The following is a 22,890-nucleotide window of genomic DNA, read 5'->3' as shown; positions in this document are numbered from 1 at the left end:
GTAGTTTTTAAATAAATTTGGCATTGATATTCTTAAGTAAAATTGAGCTGTAGTTTTTTTATGCATTTTTTTCAGGTTTTGGAATTGATGTTATACTAACATAAAAAAAAAGTATTTGAAATTTTCCTTCCTTTTCAATGCTCTGGAATGGTATAAGTAATAAGGTGATGATCTGAATTGTAAGAGGTTGTAGGATTTACCCGTGAAACCTAGGACGGGTGGAATTTTTTTTAGTTGGAGCGATTTTACTATTTTCTCTATTGTTTTTCTATTATAGTTAGCCTGTCTAGTTTTTCTGCCTCAAATTAGGCCAATTTGGTAAGTTGTCTTCTATAACTTTTCCATTTCATTTAGGTTTTTATATTTATTCATATACTTTTCAGACTTACTCCTTTTGATGATCATTTGACATTTTTTAAAAATTGTGTGTATTTGTGCTTTTTCTCTTTTTTCTTGATTACACTGGCTAATGATTTGTCTGCCTTTATTTTTTTTATTAATGCTACTGTTTATTTCTGTCTTCAAACTCATTACAAATGCAATTGTCTTAACTAGAATTATTGCTTGAGTGGTTTCTTTTTCAGAATGTTTTCCTGGTTATCATGCTCTGAGCTGCCATTTTAATTGCAAGTGTCAGAACAGTGGAATTTGCAGCAGGTTTTCTAGAAGCTGTGAGTGCCTCCCAGGTTATTATGGAAGAGACTGCGAACATGGTAAACCAAGAAAATGAGTGGGCATATTATGGTGTTGATATATTTTAAGTTTTAAAAACTATTTTTTAAATCATAGACATAATACATTCACATTATATCAAATTAGATAAACAATAGTTTAATGTATATTCTTGCAATGTATTTTATAGCTCTAATTTAAGTTGTGGGTGTTGACAACTGGCATGATGAAGTAATTGGACTTCTTTTTTCTTTTTGGAATAGTCGTTCAAAAGAATTTCTATGGTTCTATGATTATCTAGAGTAGATACGGGCAGACACACACAGTGGAGTCAGCTGTTGGTCTTTTTGAATGAAATCATTCTCCTTCCCCTGGCTGCCTTTAGACAGAATATAGACAAAGAAGCTGCTTATTTATTTCATGTTAACCTAGGCTTAACTCTAAAAGATCTGCCTTCAAGTTTCCTTTGAATGTATTTATTTATATCACTTCTTCATTTGGACTCAATGTTTTCAACTAAATTGGGAAAAGGAAGAATTATGCAATAATTTGTCTTTGACATCAGAGAGCCCTGATGGACAACACACAGAAATTAAGATATGAGAGTTTAATCTCCAGAATTAGTTGTATATGGCCTGGCTCTACCATATAAAATATGTATAAACAAAACTTCTGTAAGTTTCAGTTTCCTCATCTATAGAATGGGGATGATAATAACACCTGCCTTAAAAGGTTATCATGAGGAACAAATAAGAAGATACATGTAAGCATTTAGCACTGAGGCATGTTGTAAAAACGTGATGAACATGAATTACTTAGAAGTAAAGAATTTATAAAGCCTCTGTAGTGATATTAACAATATTTTAAATTGTTTCCACTTGTTTCAACCTGTCTTTAGGCTCTAGAAAACATATTTCACAGAAACAAATCCTACTAATCCTTTCCAGGTTTAGAATTCTTGCCAACTACTCTGATGTTTCTTGGGTTAGGGAGTATGGAAGTTTTTGTTCATTTTGTTTTCAAAATTGGAATTAGAGATACCAAAGATGGAAAAATATCTATTCAAGCCCCATAAATTTCATCTTACATGCAGTAGGGTAGCAAGTAAAATTTTGAGCAAAGGACATCACTTTGGTGAAAGAAATCTCTAAAGTGGATACATTATTAACTGTTAGGAAAAGGAACCATTTGTTGTGTCCATGTAGGAAGCTGTAGTGATAGTCTAGGATTTCAAAAATCTATTCTGGGATCAAAATGTAAATGAATGAACAGAAAAATATCTTGGAAGAACAATTGACTGTATTTGGCAATCGATTTGGACATGTAAATGAGGAAGATGTAGGAATCCAAGATAACTCTAAAGGTCTAAGCCAGGGGACCTGGAAGAATGATAGTATTATTTAGACAAATGGAAACTTGGAGCAAGCCAAACTTTATGAGCTCGTTTTTATATATAATTCAAATAGGGGAGATAAAGGAGATTTGATTTTTTTATGTATTGTCAACGACGATTATATAACAATGAACAGAAGAAACCCTGCACTGAATCTTCCTTTATTATTCATTTTTTTGAGTTAAAATGAGGTTAGAAAATGGAAGACTGTATATTATATAAAATAATATATATCAAATTAGATATTTGATATATTTTCCTCATCCTCATCTCTTTTGGTTTTACCTCATTTTTCTGCTCTCTGAATGTGAGTTTTTCCTAATGTTAAATCTGTCCTGAGTAGCTCCATTCATGCTGAAGAAGTGTCACACACATGAAGCCTCGGCACATCCAACTCTAGGTTGGGGGGATCAGGAGACACAGAGAGAGAAAGAAAGAGGAGAGAGCAGGAGTGAGAGGGAGAGCAAGAGAGAGCAAGAGAGAGTGGATAATTGAAGGGTGAGGAAATTGCATGCCCCTTCTGTTCCCAATGGTGAGTGGTGACCACAGCCCCAGCAAAAACTCAAGGTAGGGAATGGGAATCCTTTGACTGCAGTCAAACTTAGCTCTCACCTATGTCCCTCAGGGTGAGCATCTCCCTGGGCAGAGGACAATTTTAGCATTCCAAGAAATGCATTTGCTTGGATGACATAGGCTGTAAATCTAAACCAATTACTTCTGATGTTCAGACACAAAAGTACTGATCTCCAACCATGGAGGAAAAGCATGTTATATTGGACTTACTAAGAAGCAGTTCTATATCATACTCTATAGGCTATCTAAGGAAAATTTTCAGAGATTAAATTTCACTGACTTTAAAACATAACTTCTTCATAAGATGTTAACCTACTACATATGCATCATATTCTCTGTCTTCTATTTCCTTTATCTCTCCTTTTCTTCTCCTGTCTCCCTCACACCCACTTCTGTCATCCATTCCAGGACTTTAAATATCAAGAGCTGCGTGAATCACCTTCCACAAATACTCTCTTACCTATTTTAAGAATTTTAAATTCGCACTAAATTTAGCCTGGATCTGAAGTTAGAAAACATTGCTATTTTAGGTGTTTAGGTTATTAGAGGGTTTTGATGAAGTCTTTGTCAGATTATAACACATTCTAGCAAATAAATTTTATCTACTTGAAGATATTTAAAATTTTCTTATGGACTTTTCTAGACTAGTTGTAGAGAATGGCACTGATATATTCGCATCTCTGCATGACAAATGTATTATTGTCAACATGCTTCTCCATGTAATTTTGTCTTGCTTTTCAATTCTGTGCTCTTCTCTCCTTCTTTGGTCCTGATAAAGACGTGACCTAGAGCATATCCTTTAATTTTGTCCGTTTTTATTCTTAAATCCAAAATAGCATTTTGACATTTTCATTTTCTAGCATGCCTTCCTGGATTTTATGGTTTGAATTGTGCTCACATCTGTGACTGCAAAAACAGAGCCAACTGTGATGCAGCAGTTGGACAATGCATTTGCCCAGCAGGTTTCCACGGTAGCCAATGTGAAAAAGGTATAACCAGGGTGTTTTTAAGCGTTGAATGTGGGAATTCTGTGTGACTGTGAGGTCTTTCCATCTGAGGGCAAACGTGTAAACCTGAATCTGAACCATGGAATAATCACCTGAGCTTCTGATTTGGACATTAAAGTGACAGGAATTCACTCTACAGACAGTATAATGAGTCTTGATTTTGTTGCTGATTGGTCAAAATTTTTATTTTGCCCTAAATGAAACTATTTAATATGTCAAAACACTACGAAAGTAGTCTTCAATGGACAAAGATTCTACTCTAAATGAGAAATATTTCATTAAACGCCTTTTAAAGAATGACATGCATTGGGTTCAGTGGTACTGAAACAGATTCGAGGGCTTTATGAAAAATATTTAAAGATGTGAATTAGGCATTTATCAGTAGAAGTAACGGCAGCCATGAATGTGGATGAAGATATAGAGGTGAGAATTTGGGCTACTCAGTTTGAAATAAAATATTATGAAGCCCTGGTCCATTCAAAACAATGCCAAACCACATCGTTCTCAGTAAAGAACTCCAAGTCCCATTTTAGTCTATATTATGTTTGCTCTTGTGTATATACGGTTACAACTCCAATAACGATAATGATAATATAATGATAGTGGTAATTTGACTTTGAATCAAAGTTCTTACCATAAAAAGGAGCTATAAATTAGTCCCATACAGTGTCCTCATGTCACTAGAACTTTACATGTAGTGACTCTTGTCCATCCTTTATTCACTTATTCATTTATTATTTAGTGATTCGATACAATGTGCATCTATTATGTGCCTGTTCTGTGTTAAATTCTGGGAACATAGTGAAGCTTACCGTCTTCTGGAGAAATAGACAGTAAATAAATAACATTTTAAGGAAAACTATTTAAAGCAATACACTTGGCTGGGCCACTCAGTCTCATTCCTTAAATTCCTGTCTTCAAAAAGCTTACATACATTCTTAACTGGTACAAACCGATGTTGAAGTAACTCAACTTTAAGGCCCAAGTGTGAAACCGTGTATAAAATGAAGCTTCTTTCTGAGAATTCCAAAAATTTCCTCTCTTCTTCTGACCAATCAATCTCACTTTATCATCCCACTTTGCTCTTGTGGAAATTGTATCTTTTTTTTTTTTTTTTTTTTTTGCGGCACGCGGGCCTGTCACTGTTGTGGCCTCTCCCGTTGCGGAGCACAGGCTCCGGAAGCGCAGGCTCAGCGGCCATGGCTCACGGGCCCAGCTGCTCCGCGGCATGTGGGATCTTCCCGGACTGGGGCTCGAACCCGCGTCCCCTGCATCGGCAGGCGGACTCTTAACCACTGCGCCACCAGGGAAGCCCGCAGAAATTGTATCTTTAATCTCAATTTAGGTGCATCACTGACAGCTCAAGGAGTTAATTTTTCAGCGTTTCTCTTTCCTGGGTAGTGTTCGCCTGGAATATTTGGAGACAATTGCCATCAACTTTGTGATTGTGAAAGAGAAAAGCTCCTACCGCCCAGTAACTGGGACAATACTGTATCTATGTATGTATGTAAATATCTGCATCTAGTCCAGAATAAGGAACCTCCAGAGGCTCATTAAGAGTCTTGTATTCCTTCCTACCCCTCCTTCTTCCCTTTTGGGTAGACTTATAGGATAAGGCGAAGGGGTTATGAGTAGTGACTCGGAATCCTTTAGGATCTTCCAACTTGGGAGCTTCTTGATGTTGACATTTCTTTTCTGCAAAGCTGCTTCATTAAAGTCTCTAATTCTTGTGTTTCACTGCACTACAAGTTTCCTGAGAGTCACATCCACGTTTACTTGTCTTTCATCAAAAACGTTTAGAACCAAGTCTAGCACATGATAGCCTTCAGCAAATTTTTGTTGAGGAAAGTTTTGCTTTCCTTCTCCACGTTCTTCATGGAGTCACAGTAGACAGAAATATTTGAACTTTGTGAAATCTAAACTAAGTCTGTCAGAATAAACATCCACATGGCATCTTGGTGAAACCACGGTAACATGTCACCAATGAAACACTCACTAAAGGCAGTGCTTATAGCATTGGTGCTTGCATTTAAATCCTTAAGAAAACCAGTAATGTGTATTGAATGCATATTATATGCCAGGCATTTTCATTTATACTAGGCGCCTTTACTATTATCACCATACCCATTTTATAGATGAGGAAGCTGGGAGCTGAAGCACAAAAAGGTTAAGTAACTTGCCCAAGGTTACACAGCTAGTATGTGGGAGCTTGGGGATTTGAAACAAGCAATCTGGGCCCAGAGCTAGACTTTTTAACATCCCCACTGCACTGCCTCCCAAGGAAAAGAAAGGGATAGGACTTTTCGGTTGTCAGTCTGCATTGTCCATTAACCACACGTGCTACTTAATTTAAATTTAGTTTAATTTAAAATTCACCTTGGGCTTCCCTGGTGGTGCAGTTCTTGAGAGTCCGCCTGCCGATGCAGGGGACACGGGTTCGTGCCCCAGTCCGGGAGGATCCCACAGGCCGCGGAGCGGCTGGGCCCGTGAGCCACGGCCGCTGAGCCTGCACGTCCGGAGCCTGTGCTCCGCAACGGGAGAGGCCACAACAGTGACAGGCAAAAATTCACCTCCTTAGTCTCACATGACATTTCAAGTGCTCAGTGGCCACACACAGCTAGTGGCTACAGTATTGGATAGCTCAGCACAGAACATTTTCGTCATTGCAGAAGGTTCTATCGGACAACAGTTAGCAATGACTTAAAACTAGCCACGAAACCAGGAGAGCTTATAGACAGGACGAAAATTAAAGCCTCACTCTATGGAATTTTTGTGGACTAAATTTGCTAGCACATAGTCTCTTTCATCCACAAGTAAATTGCCACGTGACAGTGGCATGTATTAACATGTCCATTCTAGGTGGGCACCTCAAGGCCTCTCTTGTCGTGAGCTCTTTGGGGTACCCATGGCCTACACAGGCATACTGCAGGCTCTTTTATTTGCATTTTTATTTTCAATTAAGCACAGTTCATCTGCGATATTAACTGTGAACAGCTGTGTCTATGCAGGCACTATAAAGATAAAAGACCTCATTTTAATTTGAACTCTGGTAAAGAACCTATTAAACCGCCATAATATTAATTCGTAAAAGAATGTAGCAGCTTTTTATTGGATTACTTCCCCACCCCCTTGGTAAATTAACATTTGCAGACATTCAAACAGATGTCTTGAATACACATCGTTATTAACATGAAAATGTGGTAATTTTGTAAATTAAAATCAGATTCTGAACTGCTCAGTAGAGAACCTGACTCATAACTCTTTTTCAAACAAGAAAACTAGGTCTTACCACCAAACTAAGTAATTCTCCCACACACTGGGCACAGGTGGTTATGTTAGGTTAAATTTGAAATGACACATCGTTTTTTTTTTTTACTTTCATAAAGTTTGATGATTTAAAGAGAAGATTCATTTCAGAGCAGTATTTGCGTCACCTCCAAAGTGCCTTTTACCTACCTGTAGTTCCTTGATTCAGGAAGGGATTGAATTACCATTTGCTCACACTGAAACTCTGTAAAAAAATTAATTGCAAAATTGATATATTTTCCATTTATCTCACATTTCAAATATAACTAGTTAATTAAGATGAGAGCTAGACCACACTGTAACCTACCTTCATTATCTGAGAAAGAAAAATAAAATCAAATAAACATCCACTGCTCGTGGAATATTCAGGATGACTCTCCAATCCAGCAAAGAGAATTTTGAGGCAATAAAGAAATGTTTAACAAAATTTGCTCAGACTCAGAATTTGCTCTAGTACCTGTATATTTATATCAATATCTCTAAATTTTCCACTTTCCACTTCCTGATTTGGGCTTTCTTCTACATACGCTTAATATCTTGTGTCTTTCCACATCGTAGTGCAAAATGAGGAATGAGCACTAGATGAGAATTTAGAAATCCAGCTCTGTCATTTACCAGAGATCTAACGTTTGAGAAGGTCCCTTAAGACATTCCAAACCTCAGTTCATCTCTTTCTAGAATGAGAGAGCTTACCTCACTGCCTCTCCTACCTCAAAGGTGTTTGTTAGAACCAATTAAGATAATGTATTAGGAACCCATTTTGAAAAATGGTGTAGGGCTAGCTGACTGTTATTATTGCAAAGTTAAGTTTCTCTGGTCCTTAAACATTGGTAAATTGAGTTATTTCCCAGTCTTGCCTGACTGCCTAGGAAATGTGAAACCATTTTCTGTTTCCATGGGCTGGGCTTGGCTTTTTTCCCAGCCTCACAATCCTTCAGAAACAGAACCTGTTAATTCTCTGCTAATTCTCTGCTGGATATCAGACTAAGACCAAATGCACAGGCAGGGGTGTGATGTTTGAGGGGGCCCCTTTTAGTCCACGTTTCATTGTTTTGATAAAGCTAACACTTTTTAATTCCTTTTCTTCATTTCTCTACTGGTTGCAATCACAATGCAATTCAACTTAAAGATAGTTATAACCCTTTAGTACATATAGTAGTATTTTACACAGGGGATCTATGGCCCTTTTGACGTATTTTAAGAGATGAAAGAGTTGAATTTAAAGTCATTTCCTTTTCAGCAACATAAGCACAAATAATTGTGTTTTCAACCTAAAGACAAACTTCACATATTGTGTATTCAGGGTGAATTTCGCCTTTTTCTGGTCTCAAGACAGCTAATCCATTTTCTGTGTGTCCCTCACAATGCACTGCTATTGAATAATCTAATTCTGAGAAGGCACTTTAAAAATATAAGTTGCTGTCCTGTCTTCTCGTCTTTTTGATTTTGCCACTAACTTCCTTGCCTCCCCAGCCTCCTCCTGTTTTCCATTAAAGTCCTTACTTTTCTTATATAACATTCTAGCATGGGAAAAAGATGCCAATGGTTAACCAGAATTCTTTATAAGCCTATCCTTATCTTATTGCAATCCAAGACATAGTAGTAAAAAGACTGTATGATAGGAAAGCATATTTGAATTGGCTTTATTTTTATTTTTCCCTCACAGAATGCAGGTCAGGCCAGTATGGACCCAACTGCTCTCTGAAGTGCCAGTGTGTCCACACAGCTCACTGTGACCCTCTCAATGGGAGCTGCACTTGCCCCCCACCCGCCAAGAGAATGGGTCCAACCTGAGAGGAATATGGTGTGGACAATCCTCAATAGCCAAACACTAACAGCTTCTCAGTGGACGAATAGAATTTTGCTGAGGTTCACCCATGGTTCATCATCTTAACTTTGGCAGGGAAATATACTTACTCAACCGTCTTCAGCCCAGCCTCGCCTGTTGTGAGGTGAAAAACAGGACGTCTCAACTTTATGGCCTCCAAGCATAAGTTCCATTCTCTAGCCTACCCTTCCCAACTTCCTTTTGCTGCATAACATGCCCAAGAAAATGAGAATGTTTTTTCAAGATCCCAAATCGTAGTAACATTTTGGACTAATAAATGAAACTTTTTATATGCACAGGAGGTATTTAAATTTGGAAGTAAGAACTGCTTTTCAGTTCAGGTTGGATAGCCTCACACCTATTTACTGAAGACCTCAGTGGCCATTAAGTAGCTGGATCCTCTTGAGAAATGTCTAGAATTTCATCTATGTGTCCTCGGTATCCTGCTTCACAACTAAGTCAGCTTCAGATTGTTAATGCGTTGTATTTCAAACATGACGTTTGGTGTGGGAGGCTATTAAGACTTTAGCCACATAAATATCAGGGTAAAAGTATGACGTGCAGACTTACAATGAATCATCAAAATGTTTAGTGGTGTTCTCCCAATCACTGGTCAGCAGACAGGAAGAAAAAGTGAGTAGAAGTGATCAAGGCAAGTGCTTAGCCTGCTCTGAGGGACACAAATTTCCCATGGAGTAGGGCCTGACTGGAAGGAGGATTTTAATCTACACTGTAATCTTGACCCAAATTGTTCATCGTTTAGGTCAGCTCTACAACATTTGTAAGCATAAGCCCTGTGATGAGCCCCAGAAAGACACAGCAATAAATATGATTGTATTTTTTGCTCTCAACTGGTTTATACGTGTTTAAAATTTCAGACGACTGGTTAATTCACTTTAGAGGACAAAAATTTTCTTGATTGGAAATGTTGTTACTCACGTTATCCATGCTTTATTGGGATAAACATAGAGAATACTGAAATTATATGACTAGATATTTGACTTATATACTGCCTAGAGTAGTTTTAAATCAAAATCTATTTAAGATAGACTTGACTAAAGGATTTATGAAAAATACTTAGTGTTATCAATTCAGTAGAGTTTCTGAGCTTTACTTAACATTCATCTTCCTATATCTCAGCACATTTAACAGAGATATAGCATACCTATAATAGGCAGCCATGTCAAATTTAATGTTATTAAATAATATGAAGGACTTGATTAGATAACTTCCTAAGAGATTACTTATAAATTTGCTTTGGTCTTAAAAAAGCTGCAATCAGCTTATCCTTTTCTATTCTCTATCTACAGTATTTGAAATTAAAGTTTTTTGTTTATATTTAAATTATTTTTATCCCATCAGTGGAAAACTATGCTTTATTCTCAATATTTGCTCATTTTCCTTACCTTTTATTTTTCAAGCTTCTCTCAGCTATCCTCATCTGACCTGCAAAGACAATAAGATATATAAAAGCAGCATTCTTTCTTGGGCTGCCATCCACCACTGAACTCCCTTCATTTCAAGACTTAAAAAAAACAATGACTGCAAACAGGGAAGAAAAGCAAGACACCAGGTTTCTCTTCCTTACTAGAGATGTTGTTATCACCAGTAAGACAGACAAGAATTTGGCACGAAAAAAAAGTAAGAGATTTCTTTAGGTTGAATTTTTTTCTTATATACTGTTTAACTCTTTATAAATGAGAAACCATATGTAAACTGTTAAACATGATTCTTGGCAAATGGCAGATGTTCCATATGTTATCTCCCTTCATCCTCTTTTCCACCCCAAGCTCTAAAACTAACTATGAGAGTGGGAAAGCAAAGTCATAGCATAAACCTGTATTTGCACAATCACGTGACCCTTTAGACAAAGTGAATTTCACTTTCATTGTTATACCAGTCAACAGGAACCAATGCAAGTTACTGTAGCCCCTTTTCTTTACAAAATTGGTATAGGTCTCCCTTTCATATCAAAAAAGAAAACAGAAAAATATTTAAAATCCAGAAGGTTTCCATTTTACTTTTAGTCACCTTGAAGTATCTCAAGTATGACTCTACAAAAGTTAATAGTCATGTGGTAAGTCATCTGTTCTAAAAATATTCCAGTTCTTCTCTTTGAGGACACTAGTAGATGTCTAAAAATCATTGTAGGCAATGACATTTCATTCATGGAGCAGCATATAATAAATGTTAATCTTAAATAATTTAACAGATGGAAAAGTATAAAATAGAATTTCCTTGCAAAATCATATAACAGAATTTTAAGATTCATTTTTTAAATAACTGGCATGTTAAAATGCTTTAAATTAAGAAAATAGTATACAATGACCCACATTTCTGAATAAATAAATACACATATGTTTTACTACTATAAGGATTTACCTGAGCTTTCTACATGTCAACAGCTATTCAGGTACAGTAAAGTGTAATTTGGCTACCAAGATATAATTTGCACAAAATTAAAAAAAAATTCAACTGTTGTTTAAAATGAAGCATGATTTAATAGGCATGTCCTCTTTGTTTATTTTTTTAAAATCTTTACTGGAATATAATTGCTTTACAATGTTGTGTTAGTTTCTGCTGTATAACAAAGTGAATCAGTTATATGTATACATATATCCCCATATCCCCCCCTTCTTGTGTCTCCCTCCCACACTCCCTATCCCAGGCCTCTAAGTGGTCACAAAGCACTGAGCTGATCTCCCTGTGTTATGGTGGCTGCTTCCCACTAGCTATCTATTTTACATTTGGTAGTGTATATATGTCAATGCTACTCTCTCACTTCGTCCCAGTTTATCCTTCCCCCTCCCCATAACCTCAAGTCCATTCATGTCCTCTTTAAAGTCCAACGTCAAATGAGAATCATTGTCATTGGGTAGAAATACGTTACATTATTCCTTCTACTTTCCCTCCCTATATAATCTGCCCCTTAAATGTAGACATGCTGATCCCAAAAGAAATTCATCCATCCATAATACCCCTTTTCAAAGGTGCCTATGCTGTGATGTTTCAGTCTCTCTCATTTGAAATACAACATCAGAGTGGGGATTACTATGCTTTTCTGTGATAATATAGCTCAAGTTTAAAGAAAAGTGAGCAGATGTATAGAAGTGCGCTGGCTAATTTCCATCTAAAAAGTTTCCATCAAAAAAGCCTGGGATGTACCATTTCAATTTAACACCTAACTTTCCCCTTACTCTTTCTAACTTCTACGTTCATCTATCGAGTTTTCCAGATGAGACAGCTATTTGACACAGATTAAATTATTTTTAGAGAACTTGGAAATAATTCGAAGAGTTAGTGGCAAGAATGGCATTTCCTTTGTTAGAAATAGCAAAGAGGGTTTGACTTCTCCTGGGCCTCTTTCACCTTGGTTTCTCTAGGACCTGGTAATACAAATGTAGCAATAATTTAAAAAAGCATTTTGATGAAGTGAACAAATAATAGCAACTGTCTACACTCTAGGAGTTATGTATGCAATTCAGTTGAAATAACTTTTCATGGTTCTATAACAGAAAAAAAAAATCAAAGTAGCTGAGCTTTTAAAGTAGATTTCAAAGCGATTCCAAAGTTTTGACTCTTTTTGCTAATCATGTGGAAACTATGTTCTACTCTTTCTGCTTATATTATAGTTTTTTTAAATCAAAAAACACAAAAACCAATAATTAAGGCCTAGGAAATATATTTAAAAGCAGTAGATATCTCTTTTCTATATTCTTACAAATACTGACATGCTCTTTCATCTCTAAATCTTTTGTCAGGATTATAGGAAACACCATTTAATCACTCCTCATTTTAATGTTTATGTGCAAGTAGCACAAATTTTGAAGAATATTAATTCAAATGACAAATATTAACATTTTAATTAATATTCTTCCACTGGATATCTTAAAAATATATAGAAAATTTCATAATTCCTCTTCTTGGAAAGAATGCAAGAATATCTATGAAATATAATTTTTTTGCTCAGACTTCATGAGAAAAATTCAACAATAGTCCATCAGACAAAAAGATTCATGTGAAGAATTAGATATTAAGTGCTTAAGTGTTGACAGTATTAGTCTCTTGAAATGTAGAGATTGGTTTGTGAATAAAATTCCATCTGTAAGATTTGGATGACTTTGGTAGCTAGTGTTTAGCACGTATGTGATGAATAATGGAACTGGTAACTGATTAGATATACAAATAGTCCACTGGTAATATTTCAAATCATTTATTGATTGAAAAATGGCCTTTGCTTGCGTCACTTTTTAACTATTACCTAAAAAGCAATTTTCTGTATTTTTTAACTCTCTTCTGAATTTACTAATTCATTCAGAAATATTTACTGTCTACAACACTAGATACTACTGGAGGCATGAAAAAATAGTGGTGAGCAAGATGGATGTGTTCCCTGCCCTCATAAACTTACAGTCTAGTATACGATATTAGCCAAGGAGAACAATGTTTTTAAACATTCTTAGCTTTGCAGTGAGTTTTATAGTTCATCAATCCTTTTATAGTTCATTAATCCTTTCCTAAGTCTATTTCTCACAAATGTGTTATTTCTCCTATATTAATACACACTTTGATAAACCAAATGTATTCTACCTAACCTTAAAAAATCCACACAAAAGATTTTACTCTTAATGCCACTACAGGAAATGAAATTTTTTTTTTTTTTTGCGGTACGCGGGCCTCTCACTGTTGTGGCCTCTCCCGTTGCGGAGCACAGGCTCCGGACGCGCAAGCTCAGCGACCATTGCTCACGGGCCCAGCCACTCCGCAGCATGTGGGATCCTCCCAGACCAGGGCACGAACCCGTGTCCCCTGCATCGGCAGGCGGACTCTCAACCACTGAACCACCAGGGAAGCCCGGAACATTTTTTAAAAACTCGTGACATACCATTTTACATTTATAGAAAACTATATTATTTTTTGTAATGTAAAAAGGAAGTCCACTTTCAAATTTGTTATTGTAGCTCTAACGGCATGGAGATTTAGGTAGTGGAAGTAGAGAAAAAAAGGAAATATTTCTCTTATTCTGAAAAATGTCATGTTCTTTCAGCATCCACTACTGCATTCTCTGTTGGTCAAGATAAGTGTTTCCCAGTGAGAGAGGAAAGTTTTGAGACATTTTTAAGAATCTGGTTTCATAACAAGGCAAGTAGTTCTCTCAAACCTTAAAAAATACTTGCCATTTTAATGATGTCAGAGAAGAAGATTAGATAATTTCTTTTTTAAAAAAATTGGTAAAATACACATAACTTAAAATTTACCATCTTAACGATTTTAAGTGTCTGAGTGGTATTAAGAGCATTCACATTGTTGTTCCACAATCACCAAGCATTATTTCTTTTATTATAGGAAGAACTTCTCGATGCCAGTTGCGTAGTATGTAGAGTCCTCAGCACAAGCTGTTGGTCTACTTAAATAACTTAATTGTATACTGCCTGCACTTGTGAATTTTTTCATATTTTGTGAATATTTTGATTATTTGAAATTATGCTTTCTATAAGTTTCTTCTTATTTGCTAGGCATTTCTGAAACAAAGACATTTTTCACCTTTAGACAGTTACACTTTTCTGAAAGATCGTGCAATTAGAAAAGCAGTCGTTGTTTGCTAAGCGTATCACAGTTGTAGCGCATCCATTTTTTCATGTTTCTAAACATACTGAAAAAACATCAGACAATCAGCAAACTCATTGTGCTCTATGAAACATTAATTGAATTTGTAATTCTGTTTTGAACAACCCTCATGAATTTCCCAAATTTGTACCCTTTTCCTAAATATCTGCTCCCTGGAGGCCACTCTGGCCTTGAGGCAATCACAGTATCAAGGAAATGGTACAGAGGCTCTCAAGGCCTTGAGGCCTCAAGCAATGAGTGTTCCATGGAATTAAAAAGTAATCGTATTTAATAAGGAGTAAAGGGGGGAAGGGGAGGAGAATTGTGTGAGTCTTATAGTCAAAAGAACACCAACGACTATAAAACTCTGGGTTAAACATAGATTAAATAGTATACTTCACTGAAATACTTGTTTGGAGCTCTACTATGGATTTGTGAATTTCAAATAGGAAGACACAGTATGCAAAGAATTCCAAATTTTTTAACTAGGTAGTTCCTTTTTTTTTTTTTTTTTTTTTGCGGTACGCGGGCCTCTCACTGTTGTGGCCTCTCCCGTTGCGGAGCACAGGCTCTGGACGCGCAGGCTCAGCGGCCATGGCTCACAGGCCCAGCCACTCCGCGGCCTGTGGGATCTTCCTGGACCGGGGCATGAACCCGTGTCCCCTGCATCGGCAGGCAGACTCTCAACCACTGCGCCACCAGGGAAGCCCTAGGTAGTTCCTTTTTTTAGGAGCGTTTTGAAAAACAAGTGTCCAAAGAAGCACCATTTGTGAAAAATGAGAATACATGTATACTTGAGAGAGTCCTCAAAATCATGCTTGGTCTGGATATCCTGATCACACAATTTTATGGTGTTTCTAGTAACTGCTTGAGAGGATTCTAAGCAAGGCCTATATTAGTTTATAGTTTCCCACAGATCTGCTATGAGCCAGTATTTCTCAAAATAGAGCTTTGAAATGTGAAGTAAGATGTTGATGAAACTCTTAAAGAGTTCTGCCGTTCTTGTTTGTCTAATTAATATGAGAAATTGAGTAAATGCTTTTTTAAACATTAAGGACAATTAGGAAGATGTGAAATAAATTGTATTCTTTTTAAATGAAATATTATAAAAGTTATACAGAAATATATGTTAGAAAATAAAAGGCTAAGGTTTTGCTAACATCTGGGCATTTTATAGTAGTTTTATATACCATATTTTGAACAACCCATGGGGATTAATATAAATGTGTTAAAAATTCCAAAGCAAGAATGTTTAATAGCACACTGGAATGAACATAATTTCTTTTTGAGAATTGCCAAATGGTTACATAAGTTGTCATATCATAATTGAAGTATGTGGACTCTAGTGATACTAGAGTTATTATGATCTATTATTCTTCACTAATGGTCATCATACCATTTATTAAAAGTTTAACATAAATTAACCCCAATTCTATACACACACACACACACACACACACACACATACAGACCTGTTTATGCTGATGGTGGTGAAAAGTTGTGGAGAATTTCCGTCTGGATTATATAGTTTAGACACTTTCTGTTAAAACTCCATTAAACATTCCAAATTATTACAAATAAATGTATAGGCTGTAGTATTGAGAAAAATCATCTTCCTCACTTGTAAACACCTCCAGTTCTATGTGACTTTATGTATATACTTATTAAAATTTAAAAATTAATAAATTGCAATTCCATATGAATCACAATTCATACCAGTTCAGGCTAAAATACATCTTCCATTCGTAATATGAGATACCATAACCTAGCTATATGATGTGTTAGATAACCAAGCAAAACAAGGGCGCAACACTTCTGGAATAGAGAATTTTGTATACTTGGAATCATAGAAGCTCAGAATTGGAAAAGACCTTAAAGCTCCCCTCGTCTTTTTTTCTTAGGCAAGGAAACCGAGAATCACAGGACCAGAACTTTTTCACCTCTTATCTCCCGTCTTATGTCTTTCATCTTTTGCCTTTGGATTCTGCCTTTTCCAAGACATATGAAAAATTCTTCTGGCTTAGGAGAGTCAGAGAACTTTGCTTTACAGAAATTCCTTTGAATTCTAGCTTTGGTGTCATAGAGCTTCCCAACTTTCAGTGTCACCATTTATTAGATATTGATGCTATATCTGGGAGCAGTAGTTTCATACAGATATAAGGAATTGAAGCCAAGGAGAAGTTCATAGTCCTGTAATGATTTCACTGCCCTGTGAATTTTAAACATTTTTATATTGTCTTTGGCATATATTATTCAAACCTTATATTTTATATGTTTAAAAGACAGTTTAGCCTACATATAACAATATCTTAATTAACCACAGCTATCAATTTCTATAATGAATGATAAGCACAATTCCTAGATTCAATCCACACAAACATTTAAGTTTAAATATGTAATTCTTAGCAATTATACTCCAATAAAGATGTTAAATAAATAAATAAATAAATACCTACATAAATACAAAAATAAAAATAAATATGTAATTCTTTAAGTTTATTATGTAAGTGCCAAAGAAACCTCTGAGAAACATTGTTAGTAATACCTCCACCTGTAGCCATAAGGAAAAGTTGCATTAACTTTTTTTTTCCATTAGTGTCAGAGCACTTGCAATGGAAACCACAGTGATAACAATGAATCTATTCCACATAATTTTAACTAACCAAGTGTACTGCCTTATATTTTACTTACTCAACAAAGATATATTCAAGGAAATTTAGAATAATTAAATAAAAATGAGTAATCTGAATATGTGTATACTTCTAAAGCAATGGTTACCAAATTTGATCAGGAAGCATCTGAATGTCATGCTGATCAAGGTAGAATATGAATTATTAGGATATTTGATCATATTAATGAGTTGGAATCAGTGCTTCTTAGAGAAACTATAACTCTATTATAGGTACATGGTGCAAAAATCTTAGGCATGAATATATATGACCACATTTATTAACTGTCCAATTAGGCACAGTCACCTTTCTATACGTATTCATAAAATACATATTTTATGATACTTGGACATTCACTTTGTCAGACTCAACAATTATCAGGCATCAGTTTTATAAAGGAAAACTTATTGGTCAAACTGTTAAAAAATCTAATCAAATGTGAATTGGAAGAAAGATTGGCCATATTCAACTAAGCAATGGAACCATTTTCCAAGTTTTCAGCCCACCATTGTATAGTTTGAGAACTATTGCTCCAAAGTCTATATTATGGTTTGTTGATTAATAATCTAAATAGTAGGTAAAGACAGTGACTACATTTCAATCTGTGAATATATAATTTTGAAAAATAGAGAACATAAAAATTCACTCAATAATGTACTTTTTTAAACAAATGCATATTATAAAAATGGTGCTTATTTTGAACAAATGTTTTGATGATGCATTTGCTCTGCAATAATGTATGTGTTAAGAGTCATAAATATAACTGAAATATTAATTTTGGAACGAACTCCGATAAAAATGTTAAATAAATAAAAATATACCTACATAAACACAAAAATAAATAAAAAATAAATATGTAAATCAATAGCTAGCAATTAAAAAAATGTTAAATAAGTCTGACATTTGTTAGATCCCCATGAGTCGATTTGACAATGTCAATTAACTGGCTGACACGGTGCTTTTTCCACTCTGGTTATTTGAAAGGGTTTTTGTGACACATTAATCTCTTTAAGAGGTTTTCCTCTCCCCCTAATCTCCTTGTTCTATTCTGGCTTTTATAGATTTTTTTTCTCTTGTATGTTATATCCTGACTTCTTTTTTTTCTTCTTTGTAAACAGTAAGAATATTTTATCTTTTCTAACTCACAGAGTTGGTGCCAAATTATTTGTCCATGAGGGAATATCCTTAAACACTGAAGTATTATATGTATGTTATTATTATCCTTTTCATTATTATTTAATCAAGCAAAATGCGGTGAATCAGCTGGCTCGCTATACAGATAAAGTGGTTTCTACAGATGTTTCTTCTCAAGCTGATTATCTGTGTTTATCTTTGGGTAATGATAATAATTATATAATTGGCTAATGACATTTATCAAGTTCTTAATATACACCAGACACCACAGTAAGCATTTTTCAAGCATTTACTTAATCTTCACAATAACTATTTGGTAGATACGAGTTTGCATCTGATTTTTCTTTTTAACAGTTGAGAAAGTTAAGACCTAAAGGAATCTAATCACTTGCTGAGGTCATAGGGCTCATAAGCAGACAGAGCTCAGGTTTGCTTGATTCTGGAGGCCAAGTTCTTGTCTATATTATGCGTGCAGTTCTAAAGCACTACCATATAGGATGAAGATCTATAGCTGAGAATTTGAGAAAGTAATAAAATTTTGGCAAAGCTAAACGAGAGTGGGTTCATACTCCAGATCAACACATGTAGATTTAGTCACATTTTCAACCACTACCATTTTTGGCACATAAAAAGATGTGTGTGTGATTTTTTTTTGATATGTGTATAAGCAATGATTAAGCAAATGGTATCTCTGAGTGACCTTAACTTTTCACAAAGAAATTCACACTAATTCTATCTGTACCTTGTTCTCTCCCAATTACAAACCAGATTCTTAAAAATCAGAATGAAAAACAAAAATCCCTAGGGCGATTTAATTTAAGTATTACATGTTTTGTTTTTTAACTGACAACAATATTTCCAAATATCTCTTGCCCCTATTTATCTGTCCACTTAACTTCAGACCTTACAGACATTCTTTACTGGAAAGAGGAATCGGGTTTTCTCTTCATATCTGTGGGAATGTAATACTCCATTTCTCAGGATTCATAGAGATGGAACTTAACATTCTTTATCTTAAAACTTTTGATGATGTCTCTTTGAGTGTACCAACAAATCCAACATCTCTACCGTGCCCTCCGACTTATGTTTCTACATCCTTGCTCTACCCTTGAACCCATCACACCTTCATGCCATTTTCTCTGCTTGAAATACTCTTTATTCTCTGCATGGTGAAGTTATTTATCCTTAAAAGCTCATTCAAAGAGTCTAACCTCGTCCTAACCACCCCCCACCCAAAAGTATAAAGAAGTTTTCTTTTCAGGCTTCTGCAGCACAGAAGCTGGCAGATAATGGGAGGGAAACAATGATTTATGGAATTGTCAACTTCATTAAAAATGAACTAGAGACTGATCTACCTGTCAGGAGGCCTCCTCTCTTAGAAAATTTAGAGCTCCTTGTTTAAATTTCAAACACTCATTCCCCTTGTGGCTATAATTGGCTTGGACAAGCAATAGCCAAATGAACATATGTGGACAGTAGATGCCAAATAATGCAATTTTATTGAAATATTCATGTGGCTTTTTTGTTGGCGGGAGAGTATACTGTTATCTCACCATATACACTTAGTTCGAAAAATGCAGCATAAGGAAAAAACCAGATCCCATCTGCCAGACAAAATAGCTATAAAGTGGAGAAATCAGGTTTTTAATGAATCCATTGAGAGTAACTTGAGTTATTTTTTAATGTAAGAGCAAATAAACTCTTGAGCAGAGCTGCATAGCCATGTAGTATTCTTTTAATTTATAGCTAGGCCAAATCCAAATCCTGGTTTTAGCTAAATTAGAATGTTCCCAGAAGAGAGAATGATTAGACAATACAAATGAGCTCTAAAACCTGGCTCATTGTCTAAGGGGACTAGATTTCCACCCTCAATTCAAGACAAGTAAACATTTCTCCATATATTCATGAAACTCACTGCACAACTTGGCTGGATTTTTCTGTTTTCTTTAGCACATGTCCACAAAAACAAGAGCTCTTCCATATTCCACTCTGATGGAGTGTGGGAGAAGATCAAACACCTGTTCTTTCTTCTTTCTTGGCCAATGTTGTCTGTCTCCATTTTCAGACTCCTATTTTAATGAGTGCTTTTTTTCTACTAATAGACTCATTTGAAATATAACTCATTCAGTTGATTTTAATGATTAACAAAGAAAGATTCTTTAACAACAAGGTCCCACTGTATAGCACAGGGAACTATATTCAGTATCCTGTGATAAACCATAATGGAAAAGAATATGAAAAAGGATATATATATATATATATATATATATATATATATATATATATATATATCTGAATCACTTTGCTGTACAGTAGAAATTAACACAACATTGTAAATCCACCATACTTCAATAAAATAAATTTTAAAAAATAAAGATTCTCTATATTGATAAAACTTAATTACAATGTACATTGTGTAAAGCAAGACATTGTAAGCAATCAGAGGTATTTGGGGTTTGTCACTATTGAGAGGCACTGTTTTCCTTAATACTTCACAGCATGGAGAAGAACTCTGCAGAAACATGACTTCGAATCCTTCATTTGTCCTGTCCCAATTGAGTATCTTGGACTGTAGTTTAACATGCCTGTCTCAGGAAGGGAATAACTCAACTCAGGTCCCATCTGTTTTACAGGCTGATGTGGGCGTGTTCATGTTATCATCATGAAGCCCTACAGGTCGTTTGCGTAATTACATATGAAGGCATTTACAAAATTCTGTGCCTCTTAGAGTCAGGAAACCTTAGGCTGTTTCCCAGCTCTACCTCTGGGCAGCTGGGTGATCAAAGCAAAATGCTATCTGTTAAACTACATTTTCCTCACCTGGACAGAGAGGGAGAAATTTCTTCACTCAAAGTTAATGAGATGTCTAAATGAAAACAGCACAGTGCCTGGAACACATAGATACTCAATAAATACAAGTGGAGTTCGGACTAAGTAGTATAAGAAAATCATCTGAATCATCTCTCTAGGACTTAAGTCTTTGAGTAGAATAAGTATAAATATCGAAATTGCCCAGAATTTTACATATATATATTCTATTATTTTTACTGGAAGATGAATGGTTATTGGTATTTGTAACAATGTTTCTAATACTATTTGGCTGGTTCCTAAAAGAATGGTGTTACAGAATATTTGCTTCCTATCTGGGGCTGACAAGAGGTGAGGATATCACACTCACTGGGGATCACACAAAGGGCCTCCTCAGCTAGGGGGCTGGGATGTCTGGGAAGGTGAATCAGAGAATGTCTTGTGCCATTTTTGAGTAAGATGGTGTGGAAACTGATGGCATAGCGAAAGGGATGGATAGCATGCATCATGTCTAAATGTGTAATCAGATGAGTGATAGAAATCTGAGCCCATCTTATTCTTTCTGATTTGTCTTAAGCCCTTACAAACCCCAAGCCAAGTGAACCCTGCCCTGCCATTATAATACAAAACACATTATGGTAAATTAGACAAGTCACTATATTCTGTCACTTCTGTTCTTTAAATTGGAGGCTTTATCATGAGGAATTTACTGCTCTTTTAGAATTGTTCTCAAGGGCGATTTGCCCCTGTGACTCCCAGCACAAGTCAGCATCTCCTGTCAATGTGGGAGGGAAGTGGGAGCAGGGTGGGGGAAAGAAAAATGAGGAAAAGAAAAACTAAGACTCCTGACCTCTAGAGTGTTGGGCAAATATGTTAGCAGTGTTTAAAATAATAGAATCCAAGGGTTGAAAAGACCTTAAAAACCCCATAGTCTTAGTTCTCACTCAGTGAAGCAATCATTTTTATAACCATATGTCTGATATCCATCCAACCTCTTCTTGAATGCCTTCAGTAATTCTTGAATATCAATCTGTTCCGTTGTTACCAGAAATGTCTTTTTTAAATTAAGACAGGTGCTAAACTCCATAGAACTTCTAGTCTTTAGAAAATGTCTTGTTATTCCTCTACTTGACAGTCTTTCGAAGGGTTGAAGCTAGCTTTTGTTTCATTACTCTTTTTTTCTCCAGGTGAAAAAACATCAGTGCTTTAACTGCTCCTGATATCCTCTGCTAACATCCTCTGAAAGTGCCCCAGATAAACAGTGAGTCCTTTTCATAATTACCGAAGCTATAGCTGTTGTTTAAAATAAATGATTATATAAAACAGTTTTTTCTGAATACTTAAGTAATAATATTCATTGTGTCAAATCACCCATAATGTCACCCCAAGATAACCACTGTTTACATTTTCATGTGCTTCTTTTCATCTTTATATACTTTATATCATATTTATAGAATGGATTATATACAGAATTTCGAACCCTGCTTTTTTTCTAATGTTATGTTTGAACAATTTCCTGTCTCCTTAACACTCTTTGAGAAGATGTCTGCAGTAATTCATCCTAAATCTAGCATTCTAAATTCTATCTTGATAATATCTTCTTCTTGACCCCTTGACCCTAAGTATCTGCAGAAATTCTTTTTGAAGCACTTTGTCAACATCAAGACTATGGCTATAAAGACTTGAAGCACTTGGCAGGTAATCATTGATAACAAAACACTTCAGGTACAATAGAAAGCCAGTGTTTTTTTGTTTAGAAAGTTGGTTGAAACTGAGAACACTTCTCTCTCCTTTGTTGACCAAGTCTTCCTTATTGAAAAGACACTTCTGAAGCAGATAAAGAAATTTACACTCTCTATTCATAAGGTATTTAATCTTTGTATTCTCATGATG

The 22,890-nt window shown here is 35.5% G+C and overlaps 1 long non-coding RNA gene across 2 annotated transcripts; it reads left to right on the top strand.

Annotated features, from left to right (window-relative positions):
* The first annotated feature begins 458 nt into the window (after positions 1-458).
* On the top strand, positions 459-22,295 carry LOC113623301 (uncharacterized). 2 transcript variants are annotated; one of them, XR_003433882.1, is made up of 4 exons: positions 459-713; positions 3,499-3,627; positions 8,618-10,420; positions 22,185-22,295. It is a non-coding gene; the product is annotated as an uncharacterized LOC113623301 (long non-coding RNA). The 2 variants fall into 2 exon arrangements; XR_003433879.1 differs by having other exon boundaries at positions 459-3,627.
* Positions 22,296-22,890: the final 595 nt, after the last annotated feature.

This window comes from Aethalodelphis obliquidens, unplaced genomic scaffold (assembly GCF_003676395.1).
Source record: "Aethalodelphis obliquidens isolate GAN/ISIS:26980383/991018 unplaced genomic scaffold, ASM367639v1 scaffold1, whole genome shotgun sequence".
NCBI classification, from domain to species: Eukaryota; Metazoa; Chordata; class Mammalia; order Artiodactyla; family Delphinidae; genus Aethalodelphis; species Aethalodelphis obliquidens.
The sequence above is the reverse complement of the archived record's forward strand: the minus strand, read 5'-3'. Positions and strand labels throughout refer to the sequence as shown.